The following is a 22,935-nucleotide window of genomic DNA, read 5'->3' on the forward strand; positions in this document are numbered from 1 at the left end:
AGAAACAGTACTGACATAGAGGGTTTTGAAATAGATGAAAATACAACATCCAAAATTCAACTTTTGCAGATGATGTTCTAATTACATCAGCAGGATCTAATTCTTCTATGCAGTCTCTATTTGATAACATGATGAATTTTAAAAGTATTTCTGGTTTAATATTCAATGAAGAAAAAACTAAAATACTACCTATATATACACGAAAAAATATTCTCATTAGTGATTTTACTAAATATGTACCCAATTCAGGTCAGATAACTTATTTAGGTATAATACTATCTAAAGATATTAAATCTATTATATATAATAATTATAATACCTGTTTTCTTAATATACAAAATCTTTTAATACCTGGAATAATATGTTTTTACTATGGAGGAGAGACTTACAATTATTAAAATGATAATATTCCCCAAGATTTTATACTTAATACAATCAATAATACTTCCACCTACAAAAATAATTATCAAGAAACTGAATACACTAATGTTAAATTTCCTATGGGCACCTAATAGACCTAGGATTGCATTAAAGAAACATACTAATAGCTGGTCTCAAGGGGTATTTCTTTTCCAGACTTTAATTTATATACTATCTCTTCTATTGTAAAAGTTATTACTTTATTAATAGATCAGTCATATGTCACAAAATGGAAAGATTATTGGGAGCTAATTAGTATGCACTTCATGAAAATCTCCTTAACACATAAAAATATGATTGTAAATAACTCCATGTTATGGTTACTAAAGGAATTTTGTACTTCACCTATTACACCTAAACATATGGTTTGTTACCCATTAAATATTATTATTAGTTATCGTAACTTTATATTCATGCACCCTAAGTATAGGGAATGGAATTTTATTGTATTCCTATAATGTATACTCAGGGTATGCTTTTGTCATCTACTTCTGAAGGAACTCATTTAGCTATAGATAATGATCTAAAGTACTGGTATCAGTTGATATCTGATAATAAAGTTAAAAATCTAGATTTCTTAAAACAAGAATTTGATCTAAGAGAAACTTGCTGGTTAGAGGTTCAGACCTTTAGACAACATCTCATTAATAAAATAGATCTAATGTCTATAACAGTTAAATAATCTATTCCAACACTGATTGATTACTTGATATTAAATTTACAACATAAAGTTTCTGATAAAGGTAAACTTTCATACATACATAAAATTATCAGACAAGAAACTTTTTACAGTGTAGATTCATACTGGAATTATTTCACTTCTATTAATGGGGACCCACCAAATCAACAAGATAAACAATATATTTTGGAATCTGCTTATAGAACTACGTCTTCCATTGTCTGGAGACTTTATACATGGAAATTTTTACATAGATCTTTTAATACACCTTTGATGATGAATAAAATAAATAATAAAGATAATTTATGTAAGAGATGTAATGTAGAAATTAATGCTGACTGGGCTCATATGTTTTATGACTGTATAAAATTGAAAGAATACTGGAAGTCAATTAATGAATTTTTGCAGGCTCTTTTTACAGATAATTTCATTATTTCTAAATCTCTTATATTATTCAACACACCTGTACCTCAAAGTGTTAAAAAGGTTAAGCTTCCCTTGTTATGGTCTATTCTAGCTAGGAAAATAATAACTAGAAATTGGATTTCAGATACACCTCCTTCGTTCAATGAATTTAAAAATGTTATGAATATAGTGTGCCATATGGAAATAAACACAATTAGGACAAGAACAAATAGAAAAACATCTTATTATATTGTATGGGATAATTTACAAAATTTGTTAAAAAAATTTTAATTTCAATAGCATGGTATTTTAGTTTAATTAATTGATCTGATTGTAGTGGATGTCTTAGTAAATACTTTAGTTGTTTTGTTGAATATTATAATAATACCTATTTTTAATTACTTGTATAAAATTGTTATGATATTTCTCTTATATGTTAAAACAATAAACCTGTTTTGAAAAAAAAAAAATTAACCAAAACAAAACCATCAACATAAATGGATGCTACTTCCCACCTGGTCTAAACCTAGAAAACCTCCTCCGCTGGTCTACCCACCATCTCTCCCAAGAAACTATCATCTTAGGTGATTTCAATATTGACTGGCAATCCTGTTCTGGCAAGAATCCAACCCATCATGTACACCTTCATGGCTTCACCCAACTAGTCCAGTCACCAACAAGGATAAATAAAAACTCCAGCAAGCACACTACCCTGGATTGGATACTAGTCAGTAAGAACCCCCAGTCATATATAACAGGCTGCTTATCAGATAGCCTCAGTGATCACTCCCCAACATTCCTACGCAAAAAATACCTGCACCAGGCTAAACCTGTCATCTATTGTCAAATATGTAAAAAAATAAACTTTAACCCACTCACATTCATCTCATCCCTCAAAGAATGTAACTGGCATGCTCTAAAGTACCTCAGCCTAGATGACGCAGTTGAATTTTTTAATACTACCTTCCTGAACATCCTTAATTACCATGCCCCCATAAGATTTTCCAGAACCAAAGCACAACCCTCCCCATGGCTACAGAAAACCACTAAGTCAGAAATGAAAAACAGGGATAAAGCCTGGGAGCACTGGTGCAAAACCAAAACCCCCACAGTTAGACAGAAATTCCTAGAACTACGCAACAGAGTCAAAAAGCTAATAAAACGGGACAAATTCCAATACTACCAGTCTGCCCTAGACTCCTCACAACACAGCCCCAAACAATTCTGGTCCTCCATAAACTCCATCCTCCACCCAGGTAAAGTCAGTACCCGTCCTCCTAACATCCCTCACTCCTCAGAAAATATTGCTACCTCATTCAACACACACCACCCAAACCATACTATCACTAGCTAAACAACACAACCCCCCTCCCCTCCAACCCACACCTTCAACTAGTAATCTCCCCACTGCCTTCTCTTTTTCTCCTGTACCTACCTTCAACATAAAAAAACTCTTAACTAAACTTAAACCCACCAAATTAGCAGCAGACAACCTCTCATGTGAATACCTGCAAATCGCAGCTGATGCTCTGGCCTACCCAGTATCCATCTTGATTAACCGATCTCTGTCAGAAAGTTACGTTCCCACATTGTGGAAAGTCTCACATATAATTCCCCTCCACAAAGGCAGACCCTCTGCAGAACTAACCAATTACCGCCCCATAGCTATTCTCTCTCCACTCTCCAAAATACTAGAGAGATGCATACACTCTCAGGTCTCACACTACCTCCTTACTAACAAACTCCTTTCCAGTACTCAGCATGGTTTCCGACCAAACCATAGCACCACCACTGCCTTACTTTCCTTTACTAACACTATCCTTCAGCATAAAAACAATGGCTATCTCTCCACTGCTACTTTCCTAGACCTATCTAAAGCATTTGACATGGTCCCACACAAACAACTTATCTCTTTCCTCAATAACCTATCCTTCTCACAATCAGTCACCAACTGGTTTCAGAGTTACCTGTCTGACCACCAACAATCTGTTGTATGGCAGAATGACATATCTCCCCAACTACCTGTCTCCATAGTGGTTCCCCAAGGATCCATCCTTGGACCCCTACTTTTCTCTGTTTACACCAATAAACTAGCCTCTGCCACCAAACATGGCACACTCATCCAATACGCAGATGACTCAACCATCATCTGCTCAGCCCAGTCCCTACCCAAACTGCAAAAAGTCACACAGGAAGCATTTTCCTCTGTTGAAACATGGTTATCCGATGCCCAATTAATACTCAACCCAAACAAAACTAAACTACTCATCTTCCAACCCACCAAACATACTCAAAACAACTCTCACTTTAACATCACAGCAAAAGACAACACCACTATATACCCAACTGAACACACCAAATTGCTAGGAGTGGAAATAGACAATAAACTAAAATTTGACATTCACATATCCATGACCATAAAAAAAAGTCCACAAAAAGCTAGGAGCATTATACAGAAATAAACAATTTCTCACCAAAGCAGCAAAGATTTCAATAGCAAATTCCCACCTTATCTCCACCCTACTTTATGCCTCTCCAGTATATACCAACCTAAGGCAATGTGATCTAAACAAGCTAGAGACCTGCTACAACAAAATTGCCAAATTCGCCACAGGGGCATCCTACCGTAGTCACCACTGTCTCTCACTTGCTGAACTGGGCTGGCTTGAACTCCCTCACCTCCTTCAGTGGTATCAACTCTCACTCGCCCACAAACTAGTAAACCATCCACTAAATGTCCCATCCCTCCAGAATCTACTCCAACCTTATCACACCACCAGACCACTAAGATCCAGCAACATAAATCACTTGCAGATCACTAAAGCCAATAACTCTGCTGGTGAAGCACTATTCTCTTGCACCATAGCCAAATTATGGAACTCACTCCCATCCACAATTACCTCCGTACCATCATGCACCAACTTCAAAACTTTATTAAAAGCACACCTAAAAACATGCTGGCTATGCCCTTGCAACTCCCACTCTAATATCATCCACCCCATCCAACTACTACCTTTCTTTCACCTCCACTAACTACCTTGATGATAGCAAGCTCAGATGCTCATAAGCCTAGTACTTATTATACTGCAGGAACTTCTCATTGTTACATTTGTTAATGCCTGTTATGTACTTCACAGATAAAGATTCTAGTTGTCTACTGATGTACTATGTTCTTCATCTGTAAATATGTTGTAAGTAATTTCTATGTTAAATTGTTAATTGCTATGTAATCCAATGTAACTACTGTCTGTTTATTTTACTGTGGAGCTTTTCTCCCCGGGCCTCCGCTGAAAATGGACCTACGTCCAGTCGGACACTCCCGGTCAACAAATTTAAATAAATATAAATAAATAAATAGGGTGAGTGTTCGTAAACTAAGTATCCTGCCTCACAGGATTCTGAAAACCTTGATTTTGACTGCCAGAAGAGTCTTCATTTCCAGCATTAACAGAACGTTCACAAAGCCGTTCACTACGCCGTATGTCAGAGATGGCATTCTTGTGAATATTTATGTTGTTTCCGGTCCTGGAAGCAACAAAAGGGCTGTTAGGAGTGTTCAAAAAATTATTAGTGCTCGTAGAATATATAGAATTAGAAAAAAGTGGATATGCCCTTCTATTAAGATAATCTAAGCAATCTCTTTCTAATTTCTTGATTTTAGTGCCCTTCAGTTTTATTAAGGCACTGTCAGTGATGGAATATATACATTGGTAGTCAAATCTGTATCTACCAAAGTCTGTATCCCCTGTTATAACTGATTCCAACTGACATTATTGCTTATTGCTGATGTCATTTCCTTTTGGAATATTTTAAATTTGGTGTTTAACTGTTGTCCTGTGTCTGAAGAAGTTGGGTTACTTGTTCAACAAAAGCTCTTACATAAACTTTTTGGAGATTACCACCGGCCTTGTGTATTCTTTTATTAGGAAGACAGACAAGACAGACAAGACAGCATACAGGGGCAGTATATAACACATGTGGGGGGGGGGGTAAACACCTTGGATGGGAAGGGGTGTTTGGAAATTGGAAGCCCATGAGCCCCCAAATGGAAACAGTGTGACTGAGGTCCCCACCCATGGGCAGTCACCACTGCACCTTCACGGCCCTGAAGGTGGCTGTGCTGGGGGATGGGTAGGAGGGGTGAGCTGACCCTCTAAATGTCTCATGCAGCCCTCAAGCTGGTGTACCAGATCTCCATACTCCCTTCAGAGTTCACTATGCACCAATCCCCAGACCTGACTATGGGTGACAGTTTCCTGACCGTGCCCGCTGCTGGGGGGGTGAGATCCATCCCCTAAGGTGGTTCTATCCAAAGCTGGTGCAGGACTAGAGGATGAGGAGGTCTCAGGGTGGGTCCCAGGCATACTGGAGCCCAGTGCCATGACTAGATGAGGTGGGAAAGGTGGGTCCACTGGGACCGGCCTTCCCAAATGTGCTATGGTGTTGCAGTTTTAAAACATATGTGGGTTAGTAATAGTCAACACAATCCAGGATTAGTTATAACAGCATGCATAGATATTCCCATTAACCCAAAACACTAGATTTGGAACAGTTGCATAGCAAACTTAACACATGCATATATGGAACCACTGTGGCCATTACAGCGGCATGCAGGTTACATTGATAGCAACAGGCCACCAATGATAGTATTTTAACATGGAACATTAATAGAAACACATTTCAATATTTATTGAACAATAGGACATATGTCTCAACACATCTAAATATTTATTGAACAATAGGACATATGTCCCAACAGTAGGTTTGGTGTAAACATACCCATTCATTTGTGTATTTAGATTATTGTTGCCAGTATGGTGGGAGGGTGAGAGAGATGTCAGTTAACAACTTATATATCCTTGTAGTTCTCGCAACTTTAATGATCATTGCTCTAACCATTAAGGTACAGGTATTATTACACTACCCTATGGCCTTGGTTTGGCCAGTGATTTGTTTGTAAACAAGTGTATACTTCAACGGTCTTATAGCTAAATTCTACATCTCTTAGCTGGTATACCTGTGGAGGGAATGTTTGTTAACACTACCTGACTGTTTCTGCACATATTCTCAGATTCTGATTTAAAATTATGCACATATCTCTCAATCTCTTATTGCACACACTCTGGTCAAAGCTTGACAAAGTACAGTTGTGTACACTTACCATAAATGTAGATTTTCAAGAGTATTCACTGTTGCAGTCATTACATTTGGGTAATCGTGCTGGCAGGTTGCCCTCAGTCGGCCTGAATACCAAAGTCCTGGGTCCTGCGTCAGCTGCTGTTGCTGCTTCCCTGACGTCAGGTCACCAGGGGTATAAAAGAAGCAGCCGACACCATTTTCTTTAGCTTTTCTTGCCCCAGATGTCAGATGCCCCCTAAAAGGGTAGCCAAAATTTATTTATATATATATATATATATATATATATATATATATATATATATAAATATATATATATATATATATATATATATATATATATATATATATATATATATATATATATATATATATATATAGATAGATATATATATATATATAAAATACATGTACCAATATAAACTTTACCCTCATCTACAAGCAAATACACCACATAGGCTGTATGAATCAGAGAAGGAAAGATAGGTTTCATTAGAAGAAAGGGGGATGGCGGGTGGGTAACCTGGACTGCAGCAGTGAATACACTCAAACATCTACATTTATGGTTAGTGTACACAACTGTACTATGTTCTTCGTGTTTCACTGTTGCAGTCATTACATTTGGGTAGAGTCCCAAAGCTATGGTTGGGAGGCTGGAGCAAAACAGCATTAGGAGCGGCTATGAGGCCCTGCAGAACTGCAGTGGCAAAGCCTGCTCTGGACTTAGAGTAGAGCGGCAAATGATAGTTCTTTGTAAAGGTGTGCACTGAACTCCAAGTAGCAGCCTCTAAAATGTCCTTGGTTGGTACTCCCCTGAGAAAGGCTGCTGAAGTGGCTGCAGCTCTGGTTGAATGTGGCCTAATGTCCTTAGGCACTGGCTTGCCATGGTGTAAGTAGCAGAAACAAATGCAGTGGCCTATCCTCTTTGAAATAGTCTGCTTTGAGATAGCCTTTCCTTGTGATCCTGCAGCATATGTCACTAGTAGTTGCTCTGTCTATCTGAAAACTTTGGTTCTGTCCAAGTAGAATCTAAGCTGTCTGTGTACGTCCAAAGAATGCAGAATTCTCTCCCCCTTGTTCTGTGGATTTGGATAAAAAGTTGGCAGATGAATAGTTTGGTTAAGAGCCACACTGGACACCACCTTAGGCATAAATGTTGGGTTTGTCCTCAGAGAGACCCTGTCTGGATAAAAAATGATAAAAGGTTCCATAGCCATGAGTACCTGTAGCTCTGAAACTCATCTTGCAGAAGTTATTGCTAAGAGCAGAGCTGTTTCCCCAAGATAAAAACTTTATATCAGCAGTAGCAGCTGGCTCAAAAGGAGACAGGGTGAGCTTTTCCAAGACATAGTTGAGGTCCCGTGCAAGCATTGGTGTTCTCCTTGGAGGCCTTAAATGTTTGGCTCCTCTGAGGTACTGCTTTAATAAGGGATGAGAAAAGATTGCTTGCTCTGTATTGTAATGAGCCGAAATGGCAGAGGCGTGAATTTTAATAGATGAGAAAGATAGCCCATTGTCCAGCATCTCAGTTAAATATTGCAAAATCTGAGGAATATTTGGTACAGCTGTATCGGTTCCTTGTGCCTGGTTCCAAGCACAGAATCTCTTCCATTTTCCAGCATAAGATTTTCTAGTACTAGGCCTTCTGGCTTCCAAAATGACATCCATCACACCTTTACTGAGAGGTGTGTTTTGTATGACTACATTATCCACCATGCTGCCAGGTTTAAAGTCCTGAGTTGGCTGTGCAAGATCTGATTGTTTTGTTGGGACAGTAGACAAGGTATTTGAGGTAAGGTCCAAGCTGGGCATTGAGACAAGTTCCTTAGGATTGGCGGGGTCAGTCTGGGGCAATCAGTATCATCTTTGGCTTCTCCAGTATGACCTTTAGGAGTACCTTGGGGAGGAGAGGCAGTGGGGGAAAGGCATATACTGATAGTTTTTTCCAGCTGAAAGATAGGGCATCCACTTTCCTTGCTTGTCTGTGATAAGTCCTTGTGCAGAATCTTTTTAGTTGGTAGTTTTGAGGGAGGCAAATAGATCCATATCCGGGCATCCCCATCTTCCTGTTATCATGCTGAAGACTTGTGGATCCAGCTGCCACTCATGGGGATCCATGAGGTTTCTACTTAGTTTGTCTGCCAGAGTATTTTCTCTTCCTGGCAGGAATTATGCCTGCAGATGTACTTGTTAAGCCAATGCCATGGCCCACAGAGTTATGGCTAGTCTGCCAAGGTGGTAAGAATGTGTGCCCCCCCGCTTGTTTATATACCACATGGCCGTGGTATTGTCTGTCTTTATCAGTAGCTGTCCCGGATGAAGTAGGTCCTTGAAGGCTGTCAGGGCATTTTGAACAACTAGCATCTCTTTTTGATTGATATGTAGATGCATTTGGTTTGAGGACCATGTGCCCTGAATGCATCTTTCTGCCATGTGGACCCCCCAGGCATAATCTGATGCATCCGTTGTTAGTGCCTGTCTGGCTGGGGGTAATGTGAATGGCTGTCCCTTGTTTTGGTGACAAGCCTTTGCCCACCATCAAAACTCCTGTTGCAGGCAGGGAATGAGAGTAATCATTGTTTCCAGGCTGTGGCAATGTTGAGTCCAAATACTTTTTAGGTACCATTGAAGTTTCCTCATATGCAGGATGCCATGAAGCCTAAAGCCTGCAGAATTTTTCTTGCAGATAACTGGGCCTTTGTTGCCAACATTTTGAAATAGGTAGTCAGTTGCCTTTGTTTGTCTGGCGTGAGATAAGCCATCTGGGCAGTTGTATTTAAGCTTGCAACCAGGAATATTATCTGTTGAGAGGGTACTAGTTTTAATTTCTTTTCACTGACTGTGTACCCTAGGCATGTTAAAAGTCTTTTCACAAATGCCAGATGCTGTAGAAGAATGTCCTTGTTCTCTGCTTGAATTAGACAGTCATCCAAGTAAGGATATATTTGTATTCCTCATTGTCTGCAGAATGCAATTACTGGTGCCAGCCACTTTGTAAAGACCCTGGGCACAGTAGATAAGCCAAAGGGCAGTGCAGAGAATTGGTAATGCATTGAGCCAGCCTTGAATCTGAGGTATATTCTGCATAATTGTCTGATTGGGACATGCAGGTATGCCTCATTTAGGTCTAGAGTCACAAGCCAAGCGTTCTTGCCCAGCATGGGCAGAAGCTGCTGCAAAGTCAACATCTTGAATTTTGGTATATCCAGGAATGTGTTCAGAATCGATAGGTCCAGTATTGGTCTCCAGGCCTTGTCCTTTCTGGGTACCAAGAACAGTCTTGAGTAAAATCCTTGTCTCCGCTCTTGCTCTGGCACTTGTTGAATGGCCCTCATGTCCATGACGGATGAGACTTGTTTTTGGGCCTCTGCCCATTGATTTTTTGGCAGATCTGGCCAGCCGTTTGTCTTTGGCATGGCATGGAAATGGAACTTGTAGCCTTGTGACACGATATTTAGAACCCACTTGTCCTGGGTTATAATGTGCCAATTTTGAGAAAAAAGTGCTAATTTTCCCCCTAAGTGTGCTGCCAGGAGATAAGTTCTTGGTGCAGGCAGGGAGAAGTCATTGGGACTGTTTCCTGTATGGTTGTGATTTGTCTTCTCCAACTTTGGAGGTAGAAGCATCCCATTGCTTTGACCTGTATGAACCTTGCACCTGGGATCTATCTCTCAGGCATCTGGATCTGCCCCTTTGAGGTCTGTCTGAAACAGGAAAGGACCAATTCTTTGTAGGCCAGTGTCTACTAAACCTAGGTAGATGTACTTGTAAAAAAATCTTTGACAGCTTGCATAGATTTGGCTTTGTCCTCCATTTTCTTTAACACCTCTTCTGCCTTTACACCAAAGTGTCATGCTGTAAAGGTGCATCTAATAATTTAACTTTGACGTGATCAGGAAGATTTTGTTCCTTTAACCAAGCTTGCCTCCTAATTACAGAACCCGTAACTGCGGCCCTGCAGGAGGCCTCCAAAGAATCAAAACCACATTGCAAAGCATGCGTTCCAACTTGTTCAGCTGCATGCAATAAATCCTGCATTTCCTTGTTTTCTGCACAGAGTTTAACAACATTTTCTGTTTAAGTAATGCCATGACATGTTGCTAATATTTGAGCATATGAAACTGACAGTTTAAGGCCTTTATAGCCACGGTAGCAGATGTGTAAACCTTTTTCCCCATCTATCCAGTGCCCTAGAATCTCTGTCAGAGGGGGTAGTGTTTTTTGAAGTGGAAGCCTTAACTCCTTTGGGACCCTGTGAAATAGTTTCTGGGTCTGCAGCAGGAATTTTAAAAAGGAATTTATGAGAGTCAGGAACCTTGCAATATCTGTCAGGCTTAACAGGAGCTGGAGGTAAGGAGTCAGTGGTAAGACTAGACTCTGAAAACACATCATCTACAATGTCTAACACAGGTGGAATGGCTAGTGGCCTGTGTTGAGGTAGTAAAAGGAAATCCCTGAGCCTCTTTTTAGATTCTGAAAAATCTTGACTCTCCCAGTGGAAATGCTCCCTCATGGTATGCAAGGTTTCCCCAAAAGAATAGTCCTCTGGAGGAGAAGCTGAAGGAATAGATTCTTCAGCATCAGAATCCTCATAGGGGGGAAGAGAATATCCCTGATCAGAAAAGGAATCAGAAGAAATAGAAACCTGATCTGAAGATTCATAGTCAGTCTCTTGCCTAGGCCTCTTATCAGGAGGGGGATGGGAACCCCTGATCAAGGTAATCAAGTCTTCGGCTATTTTGAGCATCTGTTTTTTGGGCATAGAGGCCTGTCCATGTGGCTTTTGAGTTTGTTTCTTAGCTTTGGAAGGTGCCTTTGAAGCTGAAGTTGGTTTAATGTAAAGATGTTTAGGTATGAATACACCCTCAGAAGCCGGTGTATTCATACCAGCAGTTCCGGACCCATTGAGTAAAGGTGGGAGGGTGGCCTAATGGTTAAGGTGTTTGCCTTACAAACACAAGGTGCAGGGTTTGAATCTCACAAGGGATAATTGGCTAGGCTTAAAATGGCTCGCAAGGGCAGTTAGCCTAGTACTTACCTATGAACCTATTGGAAGGAACAGTGTCCGAGGCTCCAATACCTTGAGTTTCCAGTGGCAAGGCCGACTCTACATGGGAGTCAGTAGCAGCCTGCGACTCTAAAGTAGCGGGCATCAGGGGCTGTGAAAGCACCTCACTGAGAACCGGTGAACCAGCAACAAGCTTAGGAGAAGGTTCGTCGTGGGTTTTGGGCCTCGGTTGTCTATCTCTCTCCATTTCTTTGCGTTTTTTGTGTACTCCGGTAGTCAGATGGCTATCCAACAATATTTCTGAATAATTAAACCGGCATCCAAAATAGTTTAAAGCAAAGTCATACCGACGCTTAATAGTGTGTTGGTTAAATCTAGCACAAAACCGACAACCAGAAACGTTGTGATCAGGGCCTAGGCAAGGAATACAGTAAGAATGAAAGTCCTTATGAGGTATTTGCTTTCCACAAGAAATGCAATTATTTACTTTTTCTGACATCAGTCTGGAGCAAGAAAAAAAGTTTCCCCAATGGGGTACTTAGCTTTATTGAAGACTTCGGATCTGAAACTTGAACACGAAAATCTCAGGAGTCGGCCGACCGGCACTTGCGAACTGCTTCTGCTTCGGGCACTGCGCAGCAAGAAAGACTGAAGAAAATGGCATCAGCTGCTCTTTTATACTCCTGACGACCTGACGTCAGGGAAGGGGCGACAGCAGCTGACACAGAACCCAGGACTTTGGAATTCAGGCCAGCTGAGGGCAACCTGCCAGCAGGATTACCCAAATGTAATGACTGCAACAGTGAAACACGAAGAACATCATGGGGTTACCACCACAAAGCAGAAAGCTGATAAAAGTACAGGGTTTAGCATTAGCAGGGATATTCTGAATAGTATAGCTAAAATGACACAACAAAACTTTTTTTTTTTTATAAATACAATAAAGTTTGGGCATAGTTGCGCGGGTGTGCCTGTTGCTTAGCTATGCTTAGTCCAGCTTAAACAGCATAAAAAGTTAAATAGCAAGAGACATCCAATGTAAGCAGTATTGCAATAGTATAGTAGTTAGAGTGTATGCTTTGTGAGCAGCCATTCCTGGTTTGATCCCCACTATAACCAATTCACATTTTAAATTAGACAGCAGTGCATAAACAATTTTTTTTGTATTACCTACTAAATAACATATATTTGTTAACTGGAGTACTGCATTAGGTCCAGATGTGAGGTGTCAGATTAATAGAGTTGTGAAATCCCCATATGAACACAAGTGCCCCATACAATATAGTCATACATGAATAAATGTAATGCAAGCACAGTGGGGGATGTCAGGGACACTAAACAAATGTATAATATGTAATGAATGATGAATCATTGCCATACAGCAGATAGTCTATAAAAACAAAAAATAAGCAATGCTAAGCATTGCACAGCTCTGTTTACCAGGTGTAAGCATTGTGTAAATATGACTGCTAAGCATTGAGTAGCCCAGCTACCTGCCTGCTTCCTGGATCAGTAATTCACCTCATTTGCATGGTTTCACCAGCAGATGGGGTAATTAGCATACAGGAGCTGTGTCAATGCAGGAATAGTGTAGGAGTGCTGATGCACACACTGGAGCTCTATCCTGGATCGCTCGGGGCCATATTGAGTGCACCAGCTCTTGCACTATTCCTGAACACCATGCAGAGCTTGCTGAATCCTTTGATTTCCATGCCTGTGTGTTAATCTTGGTCATATGGCCTTATGCTCAATGCCAGAAGTCTAAATCTCAAAATGCACGCACTCGAGGCCCTTCTCAGTATGGAGAACATCGATGTCTGTGCAGTGACAGAAACCTGGTTCAAGGCTCCTGAGAGCACCCCAGCACTATCAGGTTTTACCTCTTATCATGCGTTCCGGCCCCAAAATCCGGACAATACCAAGAAAGGAGGGGGGGTATCCATATTCATCAAAGACACCCACACCTCAAGACTGGTGGCAACGCACGATGCATCGGAGACCATCCAGGTGCAATTAACCATAGGCAAGACTGCTCTGCAAATTGTAGCATGTTACAGGCCACCCTCACAAACTCAGGAACCTCACATGGCCTTCCTGAAAACACTAGAGGGGATAAATGTATCACCAAACACCATCATACTAGGTGACTTCAATTACCCTAATATAGACTGGGAACACTACTCAAGCCCAAACACCCTAGCCCAAAAGTTCCTGGAATTCATAAACTCAAATGCCATGGAACAACTAGTCACCATCCCCACAAGAGGAGAAAACATACTTGATCTCATCATCACGAACATGGGAGCACAATGTTCAACACCGAAAGTATAACCCTCACTGGTGAGACCAGATCACAAACAAATCTCGCTAGAGGACCTCATCCCACCCCACCTGAAATAAAAAGACCACAGTAAAGAACTTCTCGAAAGTCGACTTCACACTTCTAAAGACTAGTGTGGTCTCCTTTAAGGCCCCCGAGCCGACGGAAAACAGTACTCAAGCCGCTGAATCACTTACAAATGCCTTCTACCAGCACCTGCAGGACTGCATGGATAAGGCAATCCCAAGCAAAACAAAGACTCTTTGTACCAAAGGCAAGCATCCACTCTGGTGGACCCCAGCCATAAACAAACTCTACAACAAAAGGAGGAAGCTACTACAAGATAGAGCAAAATCCTTAAAAGGTAAGACACCCTTGATCACTATAAGTAAAAACTAAGAGCTCTCATAAAATCATCCAAAGCAAATTTTGAGAGAAAAATACCTAAAGACTCAAAAGACAATCATAAGGCCTTCTTTAGCTATGTTAGAAACCTGGGAGGAAACTCCCAGATATGCTCAGAACTAGTTCAAAATGATGTGAAGATTACTGATCCTACAGACATTGCCAACATACTGGCTGACAGGTTCAGTGCAAACTTCTCCCCTCCCCCAAAAGGAGAGATATCTATACGAATCGATTGCAGCCCCCCAAACATGTCCAACGCCCAAGTGAGAACTGCTCTCTCCAAAGCAAAAACACAGCATCCATGGGACCTGATGGTGTCCCCGGCTGTGTGCTCCACGAACTCAATGAGGAATTAAACCCACAGCTAGGACAGCTGTTTAATCATAGTCTTACCTCTGGATACGCACTCCAGGAGTGGCGCACTGCAACTGTGGTCCCACTTCACAAAGGCGGTGCCTCCACTGACCCTGGAAATTACCGCCCATTAGCTTGACAAGCCTTATCTGCAAAGCCATGGAGAGGATCATAATGGACCTCATAAATAAAGACATAGGAATTTGCAGACTTTGGATCCATCCCAGTTTGGCTTTGTCAAAGGCAGATCATGCCTTCTAAACTTGGTTGACTTTTTCAAACAGTCACCAAAGCCATTGATGAGGGAAAGGCAGTCCATACAGCCTACCTCGATCTGGCGAAGGCCTTTGATACAATACCCCACTCGGGTATCATTGAAAAACTCATCAGCTTAAATGTTAACCCATACATCACAAGATGGGTTGCAAACTGGCTAAGTGACAGAACCCACAGGGTCAGAGTTGCTGGCGCCATGTCAGACTCAAAGCCTGTCACAAGTGGTGTACCACAGGGCTCAGTCCTGGGCCCACTCTTGTTTGGCATCTACTTTTCTGAAGTACAAGCAAACACAGGAGGGTTATGGCTGACAAAGTTTGCAGATGACTGCAAACTGGGCCATAGTAGAAAACACATCTGACACAGATATCCTTCAGAAGGGTCTCACAGAAACGGATAACTGGTGCCAGAGCCATGGCCTAAAGTTAAATGGCAAAAAATGCATAGTCATACCCTTCGGGAAAAACAAGGTTACCCCTAGCTACCAAATAGGTGGCAATCCACTGAGTACAGAAGAAGTTATCAGGGACCTGGGGACCCAGGTTGATAGTAGTCTGTCATTCGACACCCATGTAGCTAAAGTAGTTAGGAAGACCTTCTACATTGCCCACCTTATCATGAAGGGATTCTCATCTAGATCAAGGGAGGTCATAGTCTCCCTATACTCATCACTCATCAGACCAATGATTGAGTACAATGCCCCATTCGCAATGTATCTGACCCGACACTTGCAGCAGCTGGAGAGGCCACAAAAGTTCCTCACCAAAAGGATAAAGGGTCTCAAACATCTGTCCTATGCTGCCCGACTGAAAGAACTCCAGCTCTATTCAGTCGCCACCGCTTGCTCAGAGGTGACCTTTGCCTAACATACAAGGCCATGTCAAACCCAGATTTGATGAATATGCTTCACCTCAAAAAATCTAGATCCGTCAGAGCCACAAGGGCGGGAGACTTAAACCTCGACACGGCTATTAATAGGACGTGCTGGAGGGATAGATTCATCACCCAAAGACTCCCTATGCTGTGGAATAAAATCCCGGTATATGTGAGGCAGAGCACCTCGCTGGCCTTGTTCAAGAGAAATCTTGACCAATGGATGGGAGATCGCAGATATACCCCAGGGATTACCTCAGTGTCACTGCTCAACAGAGGCACAGCAAAATAATGGGTATAGTTCCCCATACTAAAGGGGTGGCGTAAGCCACAAAACTATGGGCTAGGCTTGTAAATGCCCTCGGGCAGATAGCCTAGTATGAACCTATGAACCTATGAACCTATATATTTACCAAGTTTAAAAAATCTGCAAAACATTAGTTCTCATGCATAATGACATGCAGAATGTCTTTCCAGCATTCTGCATATCGCTTAAAGTGCCGGTAACTACCATGCTTGTGGTGATGCTGGGTTGTATGTTGATGGCCGTTGGATTTTTATGGGTTTATAGGTAAAGGCTATATTGTTCATCTGCAGACTATTAAAACCCTAGCCAAGTATCAGAGGTTAGAATCAAACTCTGTACCTTGTATCTCTGAGGTAAAGACCTTAACCATTATGCCCCCCTTCCCCTTTGAACTTATAACCGGGGGTAGCTTATGGTATTGGACTACTTGGCTACACACTATCCAGCTTTATGATGATATAACATGCTTAATAATGTCAGTTTCTTTTTGTTGAGTGCTGTTTAACATCTAAGAGCCGTATACAACTTGCACTAGCTGCAAACCGCTATGCACTACTAATCATGCTCAACTGAGCATGGATAATATCGAAATGTTGGGGGAAAAACACAGCCAAATGGTGACTCTCTTTTAAATAAAGACAGCAAATATAAGGATCCCACCACTGGGAAAGAAACATTCCCTGGGATACAGCAAGCAGCCATGCCGGAATAAGTTACTCCTGCACAGCAGGAACTGTTACTGTACAGCATGGCAGCGGGCTTTGCATTTTCATAAAGGCACTCTGCCTGTGCTGTTAAACAGACACAGGGCTGTGTATGAGTGCAGGGGGTATTGATGGCAAATATAAATCTTTCAACATCATCTATCCCATTATTACAGATCAAGTACTACATTACATGCATACATGTTTCAAATACTTGTTTTATTATTGTGCTCTGTTCAATGTACCACTAGGCTATCTTCCTTGGTTGGTGTTTTTTTATTTTTTGTTTGTAGTAATATTTTTTAGTGTTATTGTTTTCTTTTCTCTCTCTCTCTCTCTCTCTCTCCACTACAGGGATTGATCTGGTTTGAATTAGCTGCAGAATGGCTTTTGTAGGTGATGCTCATGATCAAGCAATGGCCTCTGCACCAGTTGATGTTCACCACTTGCTAATTGCATGCAGCCAGCTATGTAGTACTTAGCCAATGTCATAGCAATCCACTACTATAAATAACTTCATCATGTGGGTGTTGTCCCCTTACCTTTCCTGTGTGGAAGACATCCTGCCTGTGTGTGGGTAGCAGTGTTACAGACAGTAGGTAGCAAATACCTCTTATAACAGGACTTGCAGACACAGGCCAAATACATGTTTTTTATAAGGTTCCAGACCTATGGATAGTGTGTGTATTGCTATTATATGCATTGAATACTGCTGGTTTTACAGGGTTTGTGTGTACATGCTAGTTTTGCATGGGAAGCAGTCTGTCTACATAGCTCTCAACTGTGGGCTTATCCACATGATAGTCAGAGGATTGTCTGTTATGTTTTGTCTGTTCACCATACAGGTCTTGTGTCTGACATATCAGTGGCATTATCTCCGTTGATTGCTATCGCTACATGGCAACATCCATTTGTGTTTCTGACTTCATATTCCTGAGTAAGGGTATGTTGCAACCAATCATGTAACACCAGCATCTTTCACAGTGTATAACAGCAATATTGCAAATATGGCCCTGTGTTCCAGCCTCTGTCCTCCACATATATACCAGGCTTTGTTCAGATGTCATGCAGTAAGAGGTTGCTAGTTAATGGTCTATCATTATTTAGTGCTGGCATTCCTACTATTATTCCAGTGATGTTGTGGACCCCCACACAAATTTTGGGATAGGAGCCATATAAATTAGAGCAACAGCTGGACAAAACATGTGTGACCTTGTACAGTCTAGAGGTCAGTGTATGGAAAACACTGTTATATGCCCTAGACAGACATTTTATGGGGAGGCGTATTACAGGTTTTTAACCTAGGCTGTTATAACATGTGAGGTATATCAGTAGTGAGAAACATTGAGGTATATGGCTGTACATTTTCATACATTTCACCATAGGAATAGTGGTGGGCTACAGCTTACTGTCTTACACACAGTTCTGTTTGTCAGTGTGATAGTGACATTTTAAGTTAAGCATTGTTATGTAAAGGATACATTTACATTGTGACAACTAATATTTTTCCCCCTAGGGGTTGAGTACAGAGTGTAATTAGAGGCTGCTGCACTACATCCGTAATTAAGTGTTGATTGGGTCTTATCTTCAAGGCAAATGTTTTTTTTTTTTACTGTCGTACTACTTGACGGCCTTAGCCTGGACAGCAAAGTATGTTATGTTTTTCACATTAGTGTATCAAATGTTTTGTTTGAGAGTTGCATTAATCAGTTATTATGTATTCCAAGCACCTAACTGCTATAAGAAATGGAATAAACAACTGGAATAGTACAAAAATAAACATTTCTATGCATGCAAACTTGTGTGTGGTGTCATGTCCTTTGCACTGTGTGTGGGTATATGTTTCATGCAATAATTCTCATTTGTAGGAAAGAATCCAACACTGGCCATTTTAAAAGTTGGCAAATGTAGAAATAATGGCTGTTTGATATGCTGTGCACCCTCTATATATATTTTCTTATACATATCTATAAGTAGTAACATCTTTATATGTGTATATGTGTATATACGGTTCCCCTTCACAAAGTTGAATGTTCCGAAACTCGAAAAGCATATGGCCGACATCATATGCTCGAATTTGAAGTGCTTTTAACTTTAAAATACACTTCAAACAGCAACATGCATTGAGACCTGGATAAGCAGAATCATTAAGTTTCAACTGCCAATACTATTCTCTACTTTCTAAAATGAATTGCCATGGGCCACCTCTCGTGTTTTTGTTACCTGCTCAGTAACCATGTATTCAAAGGAGTGACCCTCATGTTCCATGATATGTCTAGCCAAAGCATTGTTGCCATTACACCTGCTAATACTGTATTGGTGTTCATAAATTTTCTCCTTGAGATGTCTCTCAGTCTTACCAATATAAAATGCAGCACAGTATTGGCATAAGGTGATGCAGACAACCCCAACACTTTCACAATTAAATCTGCCTTTCAGATAATGAATGGTGTCAGAAATGCAGAACCTATTTGACACCTTTGTAAGATGGCAACTTCTACAGCACCCACATTTTAACATACCACATCTGGCACTGTGATAAAAATTAGTGTTTTCTAATAAATTCTTCAGATTAAGGCCACGTCTGGCTGTCATACTGGGGCCATCAGACAACCCTCTTTCTGACTGAAATATCTTCAGTTAGTAAACATCACTTCTTAGTGAGTATATTCCTTAATTGTCCAGCATCTAATGAATAATGTGTGCTAAATTTCAGTGTATAATTCACACTGTTGTCAACAGGTGTAGTCATCTCATTAGGGGCATGTATATGAGTGTTGTCAGGGGTAATTGATTTTCCATCCAACAAAGGTTTAAACCAACCAGACCACCTCTTAACAATGAATTCATCAATAATAGTGCTTAAAAGATCATCAGGGTTGGACCTAGAGGAAAACATCTTTCTCAAATGTTCACATTCCAGCAAGAAATCATAATTGAGGGTGACCATTCTGGCCGATTACATTAACTGCCCCTTAACCACTGCCTTTTTCTGATAAAAGGGGTAGTTACTCTCAAAATGTAAAAAGTTATTTGAGTATGTAGCCTTCTTAAAAATTCTGGCTACATATCTTGAATACACATAGTCCTTAACAAGAAAAATGTCCAAGTAAGAGATGAAATCATCGCCAAATGCAAAGGTGAAGTTCAAGAAATCAGTTAAACTGGAAATTTCTTCCACAAACATCATGGCTTGTTTTTTATCACCTTTAAAGATGATAACAATGTCATCCAAAAATCTCATGTACCAGACAGCATGTTGTTTAAAGCTATCACATTTGAACAAATATTCCTCCTCCCAAAAGGCCATCACACTATTCACAAAACTCCCTCCACATGGGGAACCCATCACTACCCCTGATTTTTGCAAATAGATACAATCATTAAAAAAGATGAAGTTACTGGAGAGGACAATGCCAGGTAGATACTCGATTAAATCCATCTCATCTCCCAGGGAGGCCTTTTTCAATAAAATCTCCCTGACCCAAGTGATGCCCAAAGTTTGTGGTATCACAGTATACAAATCTCTACATCTATAGTTAGGAAACTGTAGTCAGCTACAAAGGTCAGGGAGTTCAAACATTTCAGGAAATCCCAGGAGTCGTGACATATTTGAGGTACAGTTTTCAAATATTTCTACAAAAGACTGTCAACATATTTTGCACAGCCATATGTTAAACAATTTCTTCCATTAACAATAGGGCACAATGGTGGAGTGACTTCACTTTTGTGGAGCTTAGGAAGTCCAAATGTAGTTGGAATGATGGGAGAAAGAATGTTCAGATAGAGAAAAATAATTATATCTACCCTAGAATCAATGAATAAACCATTAACATGAGATCTAACACGTTGACATGCCCCATTACACTCATTCAGTGAACACGCAACATAAGCGTCAGAATTTAATATATCCAAGATCTTACTAACATAGTCATCTTGATTCATAAAATCAAGGCCACCACCCCCCCCCTATCAGGCTTTAAGATCCTAACATCAGCATTCTTAAGTTCATTTAAAGCATAAATCTGATCAGTGGCAGCATTAACATTTGCAAGCATTTGATTATTGCAACATGAAAAAAAAAATGCCTGAATTTCCTTGTGTTCTGACTGTGCTTCTCAAACATTTTGGAAATATAGAGTATATTTTAGTGCATTTATTAAAACTGTATTTGCCTTAATATTTCTACAATTTAAGTGCTCTAGGTTGCACTGCATCTGAATTGTTTAAGTGTGTTTTAGCTGCTTTTCTGTATATATAGACTTTTCTGTATATGTTGACTAGGTACTTATTCTACTGTATTACTGTCTCTTAAATCATTTTTCAGTTGTGCACTTACCTTGCTTCATTTAAAATGTTTTAAATTGCTAATTTTGTAGAGTTTTAATTGCATTTACTGTTTAGGGCTGGACACTCAAGTGTGTTAGCCTTTTCTGTGTTTATTTACTGTATTATTGCATTGTTTAGCCTGTTTTAACCAAAAAAAAAATACTATCTTGTTTGCTCGTTTCCTGCCTTTCCTAGCTAGTATAGTCCAGATCCCAGGCTTTGCTTGTCTCATGACTTTATTTTCTGTGTTCAGAGCTATCCAGAACTTGCTGTGGTAGAGGGGAGTCCTACTGCTTACCAGTGGGAGTGATGAGCATTGTACTGACTATTTAACACTAGAGGAGTGGTTTCCAGCTCTGAAACTGTAATTTTATTAGCCTTTTTGGGCTGATTTCTATCTCTTTCAACTTACTGGCTTAAAAACACATGTTTTGCACATTTTTTGCATTGTGCAGCACCGCGGGGCTACAGTTAAACTATTCCAGGGGCCAGAAAGTCTGTTCTTCTCATTTTCCCTTAGAACTAGCTGGTTTCTCAGTAGTTGCATGAAAATATAAACCCCTGTGACTAGCACTTGCTCTAGAACCTGCTGGAAAGCACAAAGAAGCCTTAAACTGATACAAGCACTCAACTCTCCTTGCCAATAAAGAGAAATTAATCGTAGGCACTAAACAGCCTATAGTTGCAAAGTTCCTTGCAAAAGTACGGGAAAACAGCTCTTGTACTTTACAAAAAGCATCTAAACAGGCATGTCCAAGGGTCAGCTTCCGGTGATTTCTCTTGTCCAGCTGGTGAATCTGAGCATACTGGGGCAATGTAGCAACTGCCTTATGTACACAGACAACTCTCTCCCCCTACCACCCAATACTACAACCTGCAAGAGATGCACTTACATAGCTAAACTGGAAGCAAAGCTCTCTCTAGCAAAGACTGTGCTAGACAGTAAAGAGGAGAAGGTTAACACCTGCACTACACCTCAAGCAACACATAACCCTTCAAAATCCACACCATCAACACCCACACATAGCAACACTAAACTCACTTATGCAGATGCCCTTAACATTAACCTGCCCAAGCAACAAGGACCTCCGAAGCTGAAATGCAAACACCAGTCACAACCAAAGTGACACATAGATCACAACACCAGTGTGCCACCCAACAACAGCTCCTAAGGCAAGACAATGTACCCAACACTTTACTCATAGGTGACTCTATGACTTCACCAGGCTGAACAAGGAGAAAATTACAGTCAGCTGCTTGTCGGGTGCCAGGATCCATCACATAATGCATGCACTCAAGTCACTGCACAACAAGTACAAATATGACTCTGTCATTGTCCATGTTGGAGTGAATGACTTGAGATGTACCTCCCTGGACTACATGAAAAGAGACATGAAAGAGCTCTCGGATCATGTTGACCAGGCAGGTATGACCCTAGCCCTGAGTAGCATCCTGCCTTTGCCCAGAATTATACCACAGTATAAGGAAAACATGACTGACTTCAACAACTGGCTAAGCTTCTGGTGTCATTCAAACATGATCCAGTAACTGTCTGCCGGAAAGACATGATCAACAAACCACGATGCTTTGCCAGAGATTGTCTGCACCTGTCACCCCTGGGATCCAGGTTACTGGCTAAAGTTCTTGCCACCCCTATAGTGCCTTTTTTTCGGCAGGGTTCAAAGGACAAAACCAGCACTGCAACAGATACAAGCA

The sequence above is a fragment of the Protopterus annectens genome, chromosome 2.part1, assembly GCF_019279795.1.
Source record: "Protopterus annectens isolate FY-2018-M chromosome 2.part1, PAN1.0, whole genome shotgun sequence".
NCBI lineage: Eukaryota > Metazoa > Chordata > Ceratodontiformes > Protopteridae > Protopterus > Protopterus annectens.